Source organism: Mauremys mutica, chromosome 1, assembly GCF_020497125.1.
Source record: "Mauremys mutica isolate MM-2020 ecotype Southern chromosome 1, ASM2049712v1, whole genome shotgun sequence".
NCBI classification, from domain to species: Eukaryota; Metazoa; Chordata; order Testudines; family Geoemydidae; genus Mauremys; species Mauremys mutica.
In genome coordinates, this window is record NC_059072.1 from 288,840,914 (window position 1) to 288,861,523 (window position 20,610).

A 20,610-nucleotide genomic window follows, 5' to 3' on the forward strand; every position below is an offset into this window, starting at 1 on the left:
CTCAACACGATAGCAAGTGGTGCCACCCACCCAAATGAATTACCTGAGTGCTTAATCTAACCCACTCATAGTTTAACAATGGAGTTCTAGCCAATTTTCCAGCTTCCCAGTCTTGCACCCCTGCTGGAGTATAAACCAAGAATTATACCACAAGGATCTGTACAACGCAAACTCATTAATATAGTTCACTTCCCCCTCAATGTGGGAAAGATATGGAACAAGCCTGTGTTACTCAAACTAAGATTTTCCCATACACTTCACTCAAAATGCACTAGTTAAGATAAAACATAAAACAAGATACAGAAAGATAGATTTTAGGTGATTATAAGTGATAACAAACAGATTAAAGCAAATTACCTAGCAAATAAACAAAAACACAAATTACCCTAATATACTAGATAGGATTTGAATTAGTAATATCTCACCCTGACAGATGATACATGCAGTCCACAGGCTAGAAATTCCTTCAGCCTGGGACCAGCATGTCCTTCAGTTCAGTCTTTGTCCCTTGTGTGAGGAGCGAGGCCAAGAGATGATGTCATGGTCCAATCCAGAATGCATGCTGAATGTCCTTGACCAGTACCACATTTGCAAATACCAATAGATCTATACATCCCAGAGTGCTCCCTTTCAGTCCCTCTGCAGCAAGCCCTAATTAACTTGAATGCAGTGGATAACTTTGCTGACCTGGATGTGGCCTGGATCCTGCAGATTCCCCTAATGCCCAAGCCTGTTACAGACCTATGAGAGACAATTGATGGGTTCCCTCTGTGCTCTGGATCAGTGGCCATGGGGTCTGTGCCCTAGAGGTCACCATCTAAGGGCATCAAGAGATGCTGCAATTCTGTGACATCCTCTCCCCTCATTTTCCTCTGACCCTAGGTATTTCTTGAATGACCTTCCATAACCCTCTCATTCACTGGCATGAACTAAACATCAGCTTCTCTTCAGAATTCTACCAACAGTACTGCTTTATCCCAGGAAGCAGAGAATGCACTGCAGAGCACTAACAGTCACAAGCCAAGGTACTTTGTCTGACAGACTTGACTTGCCGCCACTTCCACCCAAGTACATTGACTTTGCTGGTGTATTTGAAAAAAGAGTGCAGACATCCTATTCTTGCATAGGGATCATGACTACCCAATTAAATTGCAACTGGGAATAAAAATTCCATTCAGTCACATTTATGCCATGTCTGAACTAGTGCCGTAGCCAGGTTCTAGCATCAGGGGGAGCAAACACATAAAATAAGGCACCATACGACATATCAGATTACTAATTACATTATTTTAAATTTGTTATACATATTTATTTGTGCTTAAAATAAAAACACAAGAATGATCCAGCCACAGAAGGGTTTGCACAGCCAGCATTTCACAGGAGAACTTTAGATTATACTTAGATATACTTTAGATTCTAGAAAGTAAATGACAGAATACAGTAGTTTATAATTGTCACAGGTTTAAAAAAATACTGGCCATTTTTTCAAGTTACTAATTTCATTTTAAAATCAATCAATGAAATGCACTTTATTTATAATATATCATAATACTAAAGCCACCAAAAACGCATGACAAATACAAGTTTTATGAGAATTGGTGAGCAAAGATCTCATAGCTCTTCGGGGTTGGACAAAACAGTAATTTCCCTCGAAGTAGCTTTATTCATGGGGGTTTTTCAAAAATAAAAGACATCTCTACGACACAGGTTGGCAGTCTAACAATTTTGAAACACTGAGTACTGAAAGTTAGGTTTTTTAACCAATTTAAACTGTACACACACACACACACACACACACACACACACGCCTCTTCCTGCTATCCTATCACCAGTTCTGTTACTAAAGGAATGAAATCTAGACATCCAGTAAAATAGCTAGTTCCACATTGTTCTTCAAACCTCAGATCAAAGAAATGCAGCTTTGCATTTGAGATACTATATGACTGTAGTACATTCTGCACTGCCTGCATCTACACTGACATCAGGAGAGGAGAAGAGAACAAGACTGTCTCTAGCATATATTATTTAAAAAAAAAAGGTGAGACACACCCATCCACTATCAATGCAACAAGAAGGGAGAACAGTAGCTGGAGCCAAGAAAGAAGATGCAATGAATCTCTCCTATACCCACAACTGATATCTGAAAAGCATCAGTCACTCTGCAGATCAAAGAAAGAAAGAACAGCCAATATTCAGACAGATAGGATCCTTATGACCTATGTAGGAGAAGTGCACTTTCTAAGTAAACTCTAGCTGTTTCCCAAAAGAGTTTTCTTATGGACTTATTTATTAAGCAAAAATTAAGATTTGGAGTCTGATTTAAATTATGTAAATTTTCAATTTTAGTTAACTGTGGAACTATTACAACTACTTTTATTTTACTCCTGCCTTCATAAAAAGCTACAGAGTTATAACAGATAATTACAAAGACTAAAGTACATGCTTTAATATAATTAGGACCGGGCCACCCAAGATGAAAACTACACCATTGAAGAGTCCTACAACTAGGTATTTGAGGCCAATACTCAAATTCCTTTATCAATGGAATCTTCAACCAAAATGTGAGGAAGGAGAAGAGTACACCCTCTAACTTTTGACAATAATTCAAGGTCAGCCAACACCAAGAAGACCAGTACCATTCATATTCTGGTATCAAAGGGATAGCCATGTTAGTCTGGATCTGTAAAAGCAGCAAAGAATCCTGTGGCACTTTATAGACTAACAGACGTATTGGAGCCTGAGCTTTCGTGGGTGAATACCCTGCATCCGACGAAGTGGGTATTCACCCACGAAAGCTCATGCTCCAATACGTCCATCTGTTATCTATAAGGTGCCACATATTCTGGTTTTGGATAAAACACCTGATCTTGCTTACATCATAGAAACCTTCCTCCCTCCAAGCCTACACCCCACTACACGCTTTAGCAATAAAGTAACCATTAAACAAATTCTGAATCAGTAGTCTTTCTTCCCAATTTAATTTTAACAAAAAAAAAAAAGCTGCAACATAAGTAGCTATGGGAGATCACAGTGCAACTACTATGTATCGGTGGGGGAAAAGTGTGCTAGTATTGTCCTGGATATACTGGTCTGTTAAGTGTTATTGCTTTTAATATGCTAATGCAAACACTGTAATAGAGTATTAATGTCCCAATGTACTGTAGCTTGTTTTAATTTACAGTAATACTAGAAGTGGTGCATGTGAAAAGTGTCTTAAAAGCTGACACTACAGCAGTGATATTCGCAAGTCAGCATGCGTAGGGCTGGGGGTGGGGAAGGGGAGTGCATCTAGGTATAAGTAACATCTCTCACACCAAACAGGAACTTTTTCACAGTTCATTGCAATTTGGAAGTGTGATTATTATACCTTGTCTTACAAACACTAAACACCATTACATATGCACAAGGTCAGTAATTCTCCTCCCCATATATACAGAGGGTGGATGAAAGGAAGTATCCCCATGATTTGGGAATTACAATGGAAAAGGGAGGTGTAATTTCCGGCTTGTGTAGACCTACCCATGCTGGCGCTGATCAAGCTAGTGTGCTAAAAATAGAAACGGAGCCACAGTGGTGCAAGGGGCTGGCCATCCTGAGCTGGAGGATTCTGAAGGGCTTGGGGTCTAGAAGAATTGTGACATCAGAGAGCAAGAGCCACAGCCCTTTGGATAGGAAGGGATTGGTGCAGAACCCAAGGCTTTGCCAGACACTCAAGGTGGAAGAGGTCTGTTCAAGGCCCCAGCATGCCCTCCCTCATCAGCAGGCAGAAGCCACACCCTCCCCCCCGCCCAATTCTGTGCTCCTCCAAGGAGACCTCCAGTAGGAACAGGGGAGACCAGACTGTTTCTAAAGGTAACAAATGTAGACAAAAAATAAAAATAAATAAAGGCCAACTGCGTGTTGTGGGAGGGGGAGGCAGCTTGAAAACATTTTAAAAAACACCTTCAAAACTAAAGCCAACCTATCAAGAGTCCAGGCTGCAGACAGCACCCAGCACAGTGCAACTCAGTGATGCCTTCAGTGGGGCATCTCTGCAGCAGTCAGAGAAGAGAGCTGAACTGGAAAAAGCAAGATGCAGAATGACAGAGTACCCAGGACACAGGCTCTGTGGATGATACCAGGTCCCAACTGGGAAGGTGGCAGGGAGGGGGTAAGAGCAGAAAACAAGGTAAGAGAGCAGCATCTTTCCCGAACTCTCCTAGCCCCCTGCAAAGCTGGGCTTCCCCTACCTAAGGGAGGAAGGGCTCCATCAGGAGAACTCCTTCCGCTACATAAACTCAGCAGTCTCTGCTGGACCCCAGGCTGGGAGGGACAGGGGAGTGTGCTGCTAAGGGGTGGCACTGCCATGGCAGTGACAAAGGGGGGCCCTCAGCCCTTATCCTGCCCCCGCCCCACAGGATCACACAGCCTGGTAAAAGCAAGAAAGTAAATAAAAAAGATGCTACATAAAAGCTGTGGCCCAAGGTTCCAGCTCATGTGGCCAGCACATACTGAGCCATAGGCCAGGGGTTCTCAAACTGGGGGTCAGGACCCCTCAGGGGGTCACGAGGTTACTATGTGGGGGGGATTGTGATCTGTCAGCCTCCACCCCAAACCCCAAACCCCGCTTTGCATCTGGCATTTATAATGGTGTTAAATATATTTTAAAAAGTGTTTTTAATCTATAAGGGGGGGTCGCATTCAGAGGGTCAGTCATTACAAAAGTTTGAGAATCACTGCTATAGGCTAAGGGCTGACTCAGCAGATCCAGGGTTCATCGTGATGGACAGAGCTCACCCATGTCTCTGCTTGGGGGCCACACAGCCCCACTCCTGCTACCAGTCCTTGGAGTCCAGCCAGGGAGGTAGCTGCCAGTGGGTGCAGTTACAGGGCTGGGGTTGTCCCCATCACCAATCCTCTCCAAGCAGTTCCATGTATAGGCTCATTTCCACTGCAGTACAGCAGAGTATGCTCTCCTGCACAGGTACACAGATCAGGCTCTCCCACAGCAGCATTGTCAATTATCCAACCCCCCGCGTTCCTTGACGCCCACCCCGGAACCCCTGCCTCATCCACCTCCCTTTCCTGTCCCTTGACTGCCCCCCACCGCGCCATCCAACCCCTCCTCTCATTCCCGATGGCCCCCCAGGACCCCTGCCCCATCCAAACACCCCTTCTCCCTGCCCCCTGACCACCCAGGAACCCCTGCCCCTGACTACTCCCCACTGCCCAATCCAACCCCCCCTCCTTCCTGACTGCTCCCCTGGGACCCCTGCCTCCATTCAACCCCCCTGTTCCCCGCCCTCTGACTGCCCCAACCCCTATCCACCCCCCACCCCTGACCACCCCCCCAAACTCCCCTGCCCTCTATCCAACCCCCCCTCCACCGCCCCCTTACCGCGTACGCCACTCGGCTGGAGCCAGGCCACGCCGCCGCCACGCAGCACCTGGAGCACCAGGTCAGGCTGAGCTCGCAGCCCCCCTGCTTCCTGCGAATCAGCTGTTCACGCGGGAAGCCTGGGAGGGCGGAGAAGCGGTGCAGGCGGCTTCACGCTCAAGCCCGGCGAGGTGGAGGCAGAGGCAGAGTGGAGGTGAGCTGGGGCAGGGAGCGGTTCCCCTGCATGTCCCCCCCCGGGTTACCTGCTACAGTGTGGGTGGCCCCCCCAGCCCAGCTCACCTTGGCTCCGTCTCCACCTCGCTGGGCCGGAGCGTGAAGCCGCCGCACTGCTTCTCTGCCCTCCCAGGCTTCCCGCGTGAACGGTTGATTCGCGGGAAGCAGGGAGGAGGGGGAGAACCGGGGCGGAGCATTCAGGGGAGGAGACGGAGTGGAGGTGAGCTGGGGCTGGTGGGTGCGGCAGGGAGCTGCTGTTGGGTGCTCTGGACCCACCAAATTTTCCCTGTGGGTGCTCCAATCCTGAAGCACTAAGGTGCCACTTTTGGATAATGTGCTCAAGGAGGACGGCCGCTCCCCCTGCTCCCCCCCTGCTATGCTCCTAGTCTGAACCCGAACTGGCTGTGTTGTGCAATATGTGTGGCAATATTGTATGTAAAGTTGTAAGATTCTATTGTATAACATTATTGAGACATGTTCCAAGTTTAGAAAAGCATGCACAAACCAGTTCCTCAAAAACAAAAGACAAACTGATGCCTCAGCCAGGAGACCGTGAAATCAAATGGCCTATCACCTGGTTAAGTGGACATTCTTCATCATGAAAAAGGGTGTGAGGAAGAAATCTACACTTTGGCAAAGAAACAGCTGGAAGTTCCCATGCCCACAGATTTTCTGTTTCCTGATCCTCAAATGGAGATGGTTTTCAAAGAAAAAGAGAACTATAAGAAAGGGTAACAGATGTCGCAAAATACGTCTCCCTTTCTCTCTGCTCACGGCATCAACAACACCTGGAGGACAAGGAAGTAACACTGAACTGGGGGAGGGATGCTCGCTGAAAGGAATCCAGCCAATAAGCATGTGGTGAAAGAAACCTTTTCTTTGACTTCATTTAACTTTTTCGGGTAGATATTAGTTGTTTATGTTTTACTTCTTTGTAACCAATTTTGACTTTTATGCATATTATTTGTAATCACTTTTGGTTTAACCAATGACTGCCACATTTCAATATTTTATTAAAGACATGTTCCAGGATATTCTGGACCAATACATGATGGCATACCTGGACAATATACACAAGTAACATACTTACTGGTAACCTTTAAACAAATATTCAATGGAAAGTTGAATGTTACTAGTGCAATTAAATACATACAAGTATTTTTGGTAATAATGAAGTGAAGGTATGTCTATTTTAGCCCTGAAAAGTCCCTATTTACAGCTTTGAAATGTTGGGAGATGGTTAGGAAGTAAAGGCAGTACTGGAAATGTGAAATTATGCTTGAAATATTTTTTTTACAAATGAATAAAACCTAAGTCAGGAAAGTATTCTTTTTCTGGAAAGCACTTACATATGTGCTTAAATGTTTTCTAGAGTCACAGCCTAAGATAGGGTTCAACATACCATGGCTTTAGTTAAATCCAAAATTCAGTTTGTGGCATGTTTGGGGATGAATGTCATGTGGTATGCAGACCCTGTCCTCCTTTCGGGCATGATGAGGTTGTGATACCACTGTGGATACAGTCTATAAGATTGTCCTTAGGCTGAAAGCAGCACAGCCCAGAGTCCAGAGTCAATATGGCAGCCCGTGGGGTCAGGGCAGTGTGCTCTAGCGGCCAGAGACAATTACAACGGCCCTTCTATTCTGGGCAGTGTAGCCTAGTAGCCAGAGTCAATTACAGCAGCCCTTGCATTCAGGGCAGTATGGCCTAGTGGTCAGAGTCAATATAACAGCCCTCAGGCACAGGGCAGTGCAGCCTAGTAGCCAATATCTGAGGGGCTGCCACCAGGGGGGTGATGGCCCAGGTGGGGGGGCCCTGACCCAAGGCCCTAATAGTGGTGGAGTGGTCCACCATTGAGTCAGTGGGGAATCACACCAAAACACGCTGACCTCACACAAGTGGGAGATGCCACTTGCTCACCCTCCCTGGGTCATTTCCTACTGTGCTTCCTGAACCTGCAGTCCATGGAGCATTGGGGTTGCCAGGCTCCTCAGCACATATAATTCCTTTGGGCTCTGTTGGCCACAGATCTCCAGTACGAATCTCAGGATCTCCAGCTCCCACAGGCAAGGGCTGTTACAGCTCTTCAGCTGGAGCCTCCCCGCAAAGGTCCTCTCTGGCGGTCAGCCTAGAATGAGCTGGGCTGTTCCCTTTTATACTTCGGCAGCAGTTGGAGCATGCCCAGCACGGTCTGAGAGGCAAGTCTTCTGCCACCCATATTGCGGGGTTAACTCTTCTTGCCCAGTGCATGGTATGTACATCCCATCACACAGACACCCCTTAGAGGGACCCCGGTGGGTGGTTCATCTCCCTCTCCTGCACTCCCAGCCTGTAGAAGAAGTCCGCGTTGGCATGAACTTTACCAGGTCGATGACACGCGGAAGTCAGATAGTTAAAGGGAGAGGTACTAACACATAATCCTGGGGTTGGTGTCCTTCATGCTGTGTAACCACCAGAGGGGTGCAGGATCAGTAATCAGTGTGATGGTGCTACCGAGCAGATAGTAGCATAGGGTATTGAAAGCCCACTTTACTGCCAAGGCGTCCTTCTTGATCATTGAATACTGTGTCTTCCTGGGGAACAGTTTATGGCTCAGATAAAAAATGGGGTGTTCTTCTGCATTGATTTCCTGTGATAGGATGGCCCCTAATCCCACTTCTAAGGCATGGCCCTGTCTGGTTTCGGGACCAGTACAATAGTGCTTCACCATTCGCTTCGATATTTTTCCACCACTCCCATCTCAAGCATCGTCTCCAAATCCTGGTGGAGAGTGTTCCACATTTTCCTGGGGAGGGGCCAACGGTCATCCCTCACCCTCTGTCCCGGAGTTGTTGCACTGTGGTGGCTTATGATATCAATCTGCCCTGGGAGTGTTGACAGGACATCCAGGTTGTCCTATACGCGATGTTGTAATGGTTCCTGTTGTGCAGGGCCAAGGTCTTCTCCCATTACCACCAGCTTTGGTTCCAGAAGTTCTCCCACAAGGGGACCCAGTTCTGGTTCTGGGGGTGAAGGTGCAATGAATAAGGCCTCTTTGTCCTTCCAGGCTTTCAACAAGTTTATGTGATATGTGCATACTTGCTTCCATCACCCCAGCAACCTGATCTCATAATCTACTGGTCCTACCTGGTGAGACACCTCAATGGGGCCTTGCCACTTGGCTAATAGCTTCGACTCAGTAGAGGGAAATAATAGTAGAACTCAGTCCCTGGGCTCAAAGCTGTGTACCTTAGTCCCTGTGTTGTATTGTCACTCCTGGGTTCACTGAGCTTGTAACAGATTCTCTCAAGTGAAGGTGCCCAAGGCCTGGAGATGCTTACAGAGTCATAACACATAGTGGGTAGTTCCCAGGACTGTGTCTCTTGTGCCTCCCAGTTATTTCTCAGGAGGTTGAGGATGCCCTGAGGTTGTCTCCCACAGAGGAGCTCAAAGGGGAAGAACCCGGTCAAGGCTTGGGGGACCTCCCACACAGGGAACAGTAGAGTGGGGCAAAAACAAGTCCTGATGTCAGTGATCATCCTCTATGAACATGTGGAACATTGACTTGAGGGTTCCATCAAAGCATTTGACTAACTCATCAGTTTGTGGGTGGTACACTGAAGTCCTGAGGGTTCGAATGTTCTTGAGGTGGGACAACTCAGCTATCAATTTGGAGGACACATTGGTGTCCTGTTCAGTTAGGATTTTCTTGGGTGTCCTGACCCGAGCAAAAATCTTCACTAACTGTGTCACAATGTTAGGGGCCATAGGCGTGCGCATGGGGATGGCCTCAGGGCTGCATGTCACATAATCAATAAGTACAATGATGAATCGGTTTCCTGTCCAGTTCACTGGCACTTGGGTCAGGAGCCACAATAATTGTTTATTTGCTGGTGTATGCCAGGCCAAAAAAAAATCCCCAATATGCTATCCTCTGGAGGATCTTCTTTCTATCCAGGTGTCCCACCCAGGGTATTGCGTGAGCCAGCTGCAGGAGGTTCCGGTGTAATCCAAGAGCTGTTGGATAATTTCCTGTGTTTGGGGTTCCTGCACCACTTGGTAAAGGTGGTCTCCCCAGATCTCAAACTGTGGTCCTTGGGAAGGCTGAGGTGTATTGTCCCCTTCTTGGTCTGGGGGCACCGCCTCTTCCCAGGCTTGACTTAAGAACGGGAGCTCCCTCTGCTTTTGGACAAAATTCCCATCATGCTCCAACTCTGCCTGGGCATCTTCTACAGGGCACTTCATGCCTGGATGGGACTTGGTGGACGGCTCGGGGGATTTAGATGGCCCTTCTCCAGGATTGGGTTCAGAGGGGTGGCCAAATAGTCCCCCCCTTGTTGATCCTGCTTCTCTCCCTCCCGGATGTTGTCTGCATGGTCCTTCAGGATCTCCTGGAATTCCAGTCATTCTCGCCCCAACAGCACGGGGTAGGCCAACTTGGGAGCTACACCAACCTGGAGGTTTTCTTCCTGACAGGGGACCTCAAGTCTTACCCAGGCAGTTGGGTAGGGCTGTGTAGCCCCATGGATACACTGTAGCTGTATACTTGTCCTGGAGAGTTCAAGGTCAAGAACGAGTCCCTCCCAAATCACCATCTGGCTACAGCCTGAGTCTGCTAAGGCTGTTGTGGGGATTCCTTCCACTCAAACCGGGACCATACGTTTTTCTGGACCTTTCTTTCAGGCTCAAGGGCCAGCTGTAGTTAGGTAGCATCTGATGAAGTGGGTTCTAGCCCACAAAAGCTTATGCCCAAATAAATTAGTTAGTCTCTAAGGTGCCACAAGGACTCCTTGTTGTTTTTGCTGATACAGACTCATAGGTGCCGACTCCATAGGTTATCCGGGGCTGGAGCACCCATGGGGAAAAATTGGTGGTTATTCTGCACCCACCGGCAGGTCCCCGCCCCACCACAGCTCACTTCTACCTCTGCTCCACCTTCTCCCCTGAGCGTGCCGTCCCCGCTTCTCCGCCTAGATCCCAGCCCTTCCCGATGTTGAGGCAGCAAGCACTGGGAGGGAGGAGGGGGAACGCGGCATGCTTGGGGAAGAAGCGGGGCTGGGTGGGAATTTGGGCAAGGAGTCCAATAGGGACAAGGAGGGGGTGGAGTTGGGGCAAGGACTTTGGTGAAGGGGTTGGAATGGGGGTGGGAAAGGGGTGGGGAGGTCAGGGGTGGAGTCGGGGCTGAAAATGTCCCTCTTGGGCACATTCCCAGCAGCGGTCTTTGGCTCCCCCAGCCCTGGAGTCAACCTTTGGTGGGCTCTGTCTCTCCTGAGGGTCTCCTTCTCTGTTGGTATGGGTCCAGATTCCTGGCTACCTGCATTTGAGGGTTATGGGGTTAGCTGGAGGTCAGGAGAGGTGTCATGCTTCCCCTGGGTCCATTTTGCGGGGGTTGCCCCCGACCAATCCATACGTCTTCCTCTGTCTTCCGGACTTCTGAGGCCGTGTCTCCGGACCGTTAGCCGCCAAGTAGTCCTCCATTAGTTCTATGGCTTCTGCCAGTGTCAACGGCCAGTGCCACTGTACCCACTCCTTCCCTTCACTCAGGAGGATCTGGGTGAACTGTCGGAGGACAACGATCTCTGCCACTTGGGCCCCAACCATTTATCTGGCTCTAACCATCACCAGGCATTATCCAACAGGTGTTTAGGCCTTACTAGCGTATAATCTGAAGTAAAACTCCTATTGATGTCCATGGGAGTTCTCATTTGAACCAAGATTAACACACAGTCCATTCCGGGGTTGGTTAGGAGCTCTGTGCTGCTGCTGGAAGTTGAATGTAGATCAGCTTTACAGGACAAACTTAAAGGAGAAAAAAATTACATTGTTTTGAAAAATGAAACATATTGATTAGCAACATATTTCTTTCATGCTTAGGTTTCCATAGAGAAAGATCAAATTTTGGAGCCCTCACAAATCAGTGACAAACGAGAGGTTGAGCAATTCATTTACACACAGTGCCCATCCTTTCTCTGTTCTCTGTATTCCCTGATCAGTCAACACTTAGGAAAAGGTTTCTATGTCTTTGCTGAATTTAAGATAGAATCATAGAGTTGTAGAAATGTAGGGCTGGAAGGGACCTTGAGAGATCATCAAGTCCAGCCCATGATGCTGAGGCAGGACCATCCCTGTTCTTGAAAGCCTCCAGTGATGAGGATTTCACAGACTCCCTTGGAAGCCTATTTCAGAGCTTAACTACACTTATAGTTAGAAAGGGTTTGCTAATATCTAACCTAAATCTTCTTTGTTGAATATTAAGCCCTTTACTTCTTGTCCTATTTTCAGTGGGCCTGGAGAACAATTGATCACTATCATCTTTTTAACAGCCCCTAACATATATGAAGGCTGTGACCAGGTTTCCCCTCAGTCTTTTTTCTCAAGATTAAACATGACCAGTTTTTTAAACCTTTCCTCATTTTTCAGGTTTTTTAAATCTTTTATCATTTTTGTTGCTCTCCTCTGAAGACTCTCCAATTTTTCCCCATCTTTCTTAAAGTATAGTACCAAAAACTGGACACAGAACTCCAGCTGAGGCCTCATCAGTGCCAAATAGAGTGGGACAATTTCCTCTCGTGCTTTACATATGACACACCGGTTAATAAAATTAGAATGATATTAGCCCTTTTCACAACTGCACCACATTGTTGACTGCTACCACCTGGCCACTTATTCACTATTTTGTAGCTCTTTGTTTGATTTTTCCTTCCTATGTGAAGTATTTTTCACTTATCTTTATTGAATTTCATCTTGTTGAATTCGGTCTAGTTCTCCAATTTGTCCAGGTCCTTTTGAGTTCTAACTCTGTCCTTTAACAATGCTTTCAATCCCTCCCAGTTTGGTGTCATCTACAGATTTTATAAGCATACTGTCCACCTTGTTATCCAAGTAATTAATAAAAATATTACCAGACCAAGGACTGACCCCTGCAGGACCCCACTATGTATGCCCTCTCAGTCTGACAGTGAATCATTGACAACTGCTCTTTGAGTATGGTCTTTCAACTGGTTTTTCACACACTGTGAGGGGTTCGGTCACAGAGACCCCCTTGGGACTGTCACCTGACGTGCTGGAATTACCTCTGAGCCTGTTTTCCCTGTCAGCTTGGGACTCCAGAACCCTGCCTTTTTGAGCCAGACATGCTAGCCTCTTGCAACACAATACCAGGTCTGGTCCACACCCTCAAAGCTGCAGACTTTAACCCAGGGATCGGCAACCTATGGCCCACAGCCCAGCAGGATAAGCTCCCTGGCTGGCCGGGCTGGTTTGTTTACCTGTCGCGTCCACAGGTTCGGCCAATCACGGCTCCCACTGGCCGTGGTTCGCCGTCCCAGGCCAATGGGGGCTGCGGGAAGAGGTGCGGGTCGAGGGATGTGCTGGCTGCCGCTTCCCGCCTCCTCCATTGGCCTGGAGTGGTGTTCTGTGGTGAACCCTGTTAATGAAGGAATTTAGGAAATGTCAGTCAGATATGGAGAAAGGATCAATGTGTTTATGCTGTCTTAAAATTGTAGAAAGTTTCTTTATGAATGTAGTGGGGCTGAGAGAAAGGTTCTGTGAAAAAATCTGAACGCAGATATTTATTTACTTTTGGAAAATGCACACCAGGTTTGGAGTAATTTGCCCAGCTATACAAGATAACACTTCATATTTATCTCAGATAACTTTATTGAATATATTGTATCAGCTGATATCATTTGAAACATTCTCTGTGTTTATGAGAGTAAGATTTAGTACAAGTTATAAATATCCAAGTAGGAAGAAAATTTGAATGCTGATTTCATTATAGTTAAAAAAGTCTGATTTAAATGTATTATTATAGACCTGGTATAACTGACCTGCCTTTGGGATATTATGTTTGTGATCTCTAAAATATTCCTCTTAGAGGATAATTTATTTATCATTGGATTTTGTACTGCCACTCATCACCCATAGTGTCTAGGGCCCGTCTACTTTAAATGTTTAATTAGTTTATTTAGTTAGAGATTTTCAGTTTTAGTTTTTTATTCTGTTTATTTATTTAATACAAACATAGTACTAGAGGTAGGCAGCACAACCTCAGACCATATAGTTTTTTTAAAAAACATAAATGTAGACTAAACAGTTCTTGACCTTTCCATGGAAATATTTTTTTAAAATTGTCAGTTTTCTTTTGTATCTATGGAATACAGTACTTATACCTTAACAACTTCTGCATATATGGTAGTTCTTAATTCCAGAACACTTTAAATACAAAAAAGAGTTCAGTTCTAAGTGTTTTGTTCATTATGAATGTGTTCAAGGATATATTTGGTTATGTTTAAGGATTTTGATTTGAGCTACACATTGATTGCCTTTTAATTATTTTAATGTAAAAGATTAAGGATTTGTGTTTAAAAATATGGAAGAATAGGAAAGTAGGTGCAAGAGATCACTTTTGCACAATGCTCATCCAATAGAATGTAATAAAAGGCTTGCTACAAGTTATGAGGACCAGGTTTAAAATAAAACACATAAGCTCCACATGATGATTGACAAGATTTATTATTATTTCAGTTATTTTTCAAATATAATCTCTTTTTTATGGCCACAATCATTTTATGGTAATAAAATTCACAGCTGGTAGAATAGAAGAAAAATCCTCATCTCAGTTTATTCTGTTTAGTTCATTTCAGTTTATTTCAGATAACTGCAGTGTAATTCACAAAAAAATCTCTTATTTAAAGCAAAATATGAGCCTTGACATTTGTCTTTTTATGCATAATCCTTTTTTTCCCTATCGCTATCAATTGTTTATATTAGAGTAGCTCCTAAAGGCCCCAACTGAAATCAGGCCCCATCGTGCTGGGTACTGTACACATACATACTCAGAGACAATCTCTGCCTTAAAGAACTTGCAGTCTAAATAGACAATATGAAGGAGAAGTGTAAGCAAGTATTATCCCATACCATAAAGGAGGAATTGAGGAACAAAGATATTAAAAGACAGCCAAAGATCACACAAGTAGACTGCTGCAGAATCAAACTTGAACCCAGATGTCCTGAGTTCAAGGTCAGTGCCTTAATCAAAAACCTGTACTTTCTATCTCCTCCTAAAATAAATATTGTACTAAAGTAATTTTTCACCCACCATTCTCACAAAAGAGGTTCAGGAGGGACTTGTCTATGTGATCCCCCTTTTATTCCAAAATCTCAACTGAAAAGCCCTCATTTAACCAAATCAATTTCATGTTGCTTATTGTACTTGGATAAATGATGTTCCACTGTTGACTGCTTACTTATTGTTTTAAATACTCTACTTTATCTTAAATTTAATGAAGAAATAAAGGCTGAAAACAGAACTAGGCCTCTCAAATACTATCTGCTTAATCATCATCTGATCTGCTTGGTCAACACTCTGCTCAAGTAGCATTGTACAAATGGAAGCTTCCAATATTTATGAAAACCCTTAAGAAATAGTTAACCAAACTATGTTTGTTAGAGTTACATACTGTGATTTTCTTTCCCCACTCATATGTATCTTATCTTCACCTTGTTATTATCAGCTATATCATTCAGTTTGCAAATAGTTTAGAAGATGAATACACCATGGAAATATATTTTGATATAAAATATATATTAAAAATTTCAATATGTCAGTTTTTTTGGTCAATGCAGAAATAAAATATACAAATGAAAGAATAATGAGGAAGAAAGAGTATTATTAACTGATGATTATTATTATTATTTGTTTATTTATTTATATTCTGATAGTTCCTAGAAGTATGAACTAAGATCAGGTCCCTATTGTACAAACAGAATATGGAAGACAGTCACTTCCCAAGAGAAAATAATCAATAAACAATGTTTATAATAAACTATAACAAAATCAACAAATATGACAACTGTAATCAGTTTTTATAAAAGTGATGAAAAGTTGAAATAAGAAAATATGAAATCAGGATCATGACTTTAGGAAAATTTTGGCCATGCAGTTTTATATGATATGTTCTTTCTTTTTCAAATGTGTATATTTTAATAATTTTGTCACCACTCATTTAAACCAACACCTCAGTCTTCCTCACATGTAATTCATGGGATGAGGCAGTTACTGCAAACTTAATTTAACTGTGCACACAAGTTCAGTACAGGCTTTCTTTGATTTCTTCAGTCCAGTACAGAGCTGAGAAACTTATTTGTGAGGCGACAGTAACTCATCTGAAAATTAGATGCTTATTTATGTCTTCAAATTTTATTATTCTGTTTATTGTATCTAATCTGTTGTATGTTGTGTACTTATGGTTTACTGGTTAGTTTTCATATTCATGACTTCAACAGACTGCGTCTTGCATACACAGAATAGTAACTAGTTCTACATAATGATAAACAGGAATACATAAAGTTGTATAAAAATGCATGATTATATTTTATTATTTGAAAAATAATGCATAATCATGTAATTACAGTCTGTATTGCAGAGTTAATGTTGTGTATTCAACCTCAACTATGGTATTTCACGACTTGTGAGTTTTTAAACATGTATACATTAGATTTTTCTAACATAGTTCTTTCACATAATTTCTCAGTTTTTTTAATAAGAAACAAGATATTAAAAATACACTTTAAAAAAGGAGTTGTACTCTCAAAGTCATTGAAGCTAAAATTGGGAGAGCCACAGAATACACACAGTTGACCAGATTTTTAGTAAAGAATCTTTTCTAATTTATTTAGAGATCAAAACTAACTTTAACTGGCCCACTCTCCCCTGGTACCAGTACTTTCAAGCAAGCCCTATATTTCTCAACTTTCTGGAAAAAATATGATTTATACAGAAAACTAACTTTAATAGAAGTGACAATGTCAGGTGAATTAGGAAACAAAAACTTATAACTAATTTATATCCATCTTTGCAGATAGCTTTTCTAATAAAAAAGTGTCCATATATGGCATGCTGGAAGAAGGATGTGGATAGACAAATCAGTCCAGAGGAATGATGTTTGATCTGGAAAAGAGGACCAGCAACCTCAGTCTAGCACAAGAAAGGAAAATTTCTTTAAGATACTGTTTCAAAGGTACCTAATTACAGTCAGCTGTGCCTGGTGAATCCTGTTCCCTGGTAGTCAGGTTGTGGCCCAGCTATGACTGCTAGGCCAGACTACCTGCACCTTGTCCAATCCAATGATTTAATTGGGGTTGGTCCTCCTTTGAGCAGGAGGTTGGACTAGATGACCTCCTGAGGTCTCTTCCAAGCCTAATCTTCTATGATCCCAGGAAGTCTGCACAGGAAAACCTAGGAGATATGCAGAACATGGTATGTGTTCTGTGCTCCCTAGGAGCTATGAATCTTGGGAAGGAACACTTGGTAACATTTCAAAAATGCCTAAGGAACTTAGGCCTGTAAATCCTATATTCAAAAGTATTTAGGTGCTCAAGTGCCGTTGACTTTGTATAAGTCAGTGTACAGTCAAGGGGTCAGTGAAGAGGAAGCCAGCAAGCAGAAGTGCTGTAGTGAAGAGAGTTTCCTTATTCTCATAAAATTCCTTATCCAGTGTTAGAAGAAAACAAATCTTTCTGTGATTCTTTATCTTTCTTGTATGATATACAGCAGGGGTTTTCAAACTAGGGGTCGGGACCCCTCAGGGGTCATGAGGTTATTACATGGGGGGTCATGAGCTGTCAACCTCCACCCCAAACCCCACTTTGCCTCCAGCATTTACAATGGTGTTAAATATATTAAAAAGTGTTTTTAATTTATAAGGGGGGTCACACTCAGAGGCTTGCTATGTGAAAGGGGTCACCAGTACAAAAGTTTGAGAACCACTGATATACAGCATCCCTCTCAGACCTCTTTATGTCTTAAAATATTTAAAAGGACTGAGACCCTGCATAATTTACAAAGTATCAAACCTCCCCTATCCCTTTCTACTTTGAGTACATTTTTTCACTATGCAGCTATGTTATCATTTAGTTTTACAGGGCAAACTACATTGTCTATGAGTTGAGAAAAAAAGCCTTTAGCGAAATATACTGCACGTGCACAGTGTACAATTTTCAGTGGGTCATAACTTGATATAATGAAAGCCAGGTTACATAGGAACATGCAAAAGCACTTATTTCCAACATTTGCAATTTTCATATGAAATATCAAATTTCAAAATATCAAACCCTAGCCTTTTTTAGCTGTAGGACTTTTTAAGAAAAGGTTGCAAGAATTATTTTGAATTAGAAAAGTGTATAATTTTCATTCTCTTCATTCCGACTTAAAACTAGCAAAACTATTTCTATTCCAACTTTAAAAAAAATCATTTTGGGGCAGATACTGAGCCTGGAAAATTTCATCCCAAAGGTGAAAGTTTCAAGTTCCACTATAACAAATGAAAACACATCACATATATATCCAAAACACTATGGAAGAGTTTATTAGAGAACATCTCTTTAAAACAAACACAAAGGTAATCATATCTTCACAGCTGTCTACAATTTTGTGTAAATTCCTAATTAGCTTCTCTGAATAATTGAGTTGACATCTTAAAGTCCAAAAGCAGTAATATTTTCTGTACAATTCTGGAATATTTGAATCACAGGATCCATAAGTGTACAGTAACTCCTCCCTTAAAGTCATCCTGGTTAACGATGTTTCATTGTTACATTGCTGATCAATTAGGGAACATGCTTGTTTAAAGTTGTGCAATGCTCCCTTATAAAGTTGTTTGGCAGCCGCCTGCTTTGTCCACTGCTTGCAGGAAGAGCAGCCCATTGCAGCTAGCTGGTGGGGGCTTGGAACCAGGGTAGACCGGCAGCCCCCCATCAGCTCCCCACTTCCCTAAGTTCCCTGAACAGCAGCTGCCCAGCAGGCTAGCAGTTGCAGCTGTCCCTCCCCCCACTGCCATGCTGCTCCTGCCCTCTGCTTTGGAGCTGCTTCCCAAGACTCCTGCTTGCTGCGGGGGGGGGGAAGGGAGGAAGAGTGGGTCTAATGTCAGGGTGTCCCCATCCCCCCTGCTCCTGCACCCCGCTTACCCATCTTCCATAGAGTGTGGGGGACACACATGACAGGGGTGAGGACAGAGGGAGCTTACTGGCAGCAGCTGCATCTCAGCAAGCTGATCTAATTAACAAGGCAGTGTACTTAAAGGGGAAATGTGCATCTCTCTCACTCATACACACGGTGTGTGTCTCTGTCTCTGTCTGTGATGCTGTCTCCCCTTCCTCCATTCCTGCTGTCTTGTAGGGTGTGAGAGTTAACCCTTGAGGGCTCAGCCAATTGCTAGTTCATCATTTAGCAGTAAGGCATTCCCTGGGAAATATCCTACCCTCTGACTCCTCCACCTCAACCAAGCTTCACAATCATCATCACTGTGTACCAGTCTTAAATTGTTTGTTTAAAACTTATACTGTGTGTATCAGTTTGTCTGGTGAAAAAAATTCCCTGGAACCTAATTGTCTTATTTACATGAATTCTTATGGGGAAACTGGATTCACTTAACATCGTTTTGCTTAAAGTCACATCTTTCAAGATCATAACTACCACTTTAAGTGAGGAGTTACTGTATCTGTTAAGGAGGGTGAAACTTTTTATTCTCTCACTTGCTGTTTTAATTTTAGCCTCAAAAATTAAAAAAAAATACAACTTATTCTTCATTGTAATTTTGGATTTTAAGAAACTTCAAATAAACATCTTGAATTTAAATGTGATGTTGTAAACTGCTTATTATAAACACTGGAAAAATAATGTAAGCTTCTACCTACCTTTTTCTTATAAAGTTCTTAATATTAGTTCACTTCTTCTTTCTCCAGAGGAAAAGATCCTCCAGATAATAAGACTGCTGGAGTCTTAAACAAAACCTTTCTGTTCCATTTTTCTCCACTGTGCATACACATTCTTGAGGCAGTAGTAGTACTGCACTAAGTACATGGAGAAGCTGTACTTGCCTAGTTAAACCTTAGGCTTTAACTTGACCAGTTTAGCAATTTCAGTTGGCTAACTTGGGAATTAAATGGAGAGAAGAAAGTGCTAAAAGGAAGAAGAGTGCAAATGTTGCTCATACCTAGGAGGTGGTTACTTGGAAAAAAGTATTTCCTGTTTTCACATGATTAATTCACTGGGGAGTTGTCAGCCTAGAACATGATGAGTGTTTTGCAGAGCACACACACACAGTCAGTGGAGTGTGCTTTGTTGCTAATCTGAAAATTACATTTCTTGGTCTTTGTCCAATTGTGCCACTATCTGACTGAATGTTATTTAAATTGGTATATATTTTTGTCATAAATATTTTTTATAATATAGTTGCCTTATTGTGTAACAGATTAATTAGTACTGTGTTTGCTCGCATTCTAATTACCTGTGACAGCAGCTAGGGATTTAAAGAACAATAATCAACTTTAGATGGATAAAGTGTACACTAATCAGTGACCTCTTAACAAGTAGACTTAATTATTTTTGAATGAGAATTTTTATGGTCTTCTATGAACATATTTTGACCTCATACTCTTTTTCTTATGTACTTCCTTAATAGGATTTAGTGCCATTGGGAATTGAGCCATAGTAGTCTTACATCAAAAATACCATCACAGTTAAAAGCCTTTAATAGGGGCAAAAGATCAGTATTACTCTTCTGCTAAACCTTTAGATACATGCTATGTTCTGCCACTGTTTGACCTCTTCAAATGGCATTTCCTTGCAAATCTCTACATTGCATGGAAATCTATTTAAATAAATATTGCGAAGCTAGTTTCTGGGCCTTGAAGTATTCTTTAAGATTAGGTACAATTGGAAAGGTTTCATTCAGGTAAATGATGTTAGAGTGGATGCAAGGATATAAGTTTACAGTAGGTGCCACAAGTACTCCTGCTGATACAGACTAACACGGTGGCTACTCTGAAACTAATGAAGACTATATATTTTTTCTGTAATCTAATTATTACTGTATATAATCTTTTAGTGGTTCTCTTAAATTTCTAATTTATATTCATCTTACAAACATTGTGTTGTTTTTTGTATAAGGTAACCATCTAGTATTTTGGAAATTAATACATACAGAATTATAGAATCATTGGAATGTAAGGCTGGAAGGGACCTTCAGAGGTCATCAAGT

At 42.9% G+C, this 20,610-nt stretch overlaps 1 protein-coding gene across 2 annotated transcripts in view; it reads left to right on the forward strand.

Annotated features, from left to right (window-relative positions):
* KLHL1 (kelch like family member 1) overlaps positions 1-20,610 on the forward strand; it is a 415,060-nt gene that overhangs the window by 5,951 nt on the left and 388,499 nt on the right. The gene's annotated exons all lie outside the window — the stretch shown is intronic.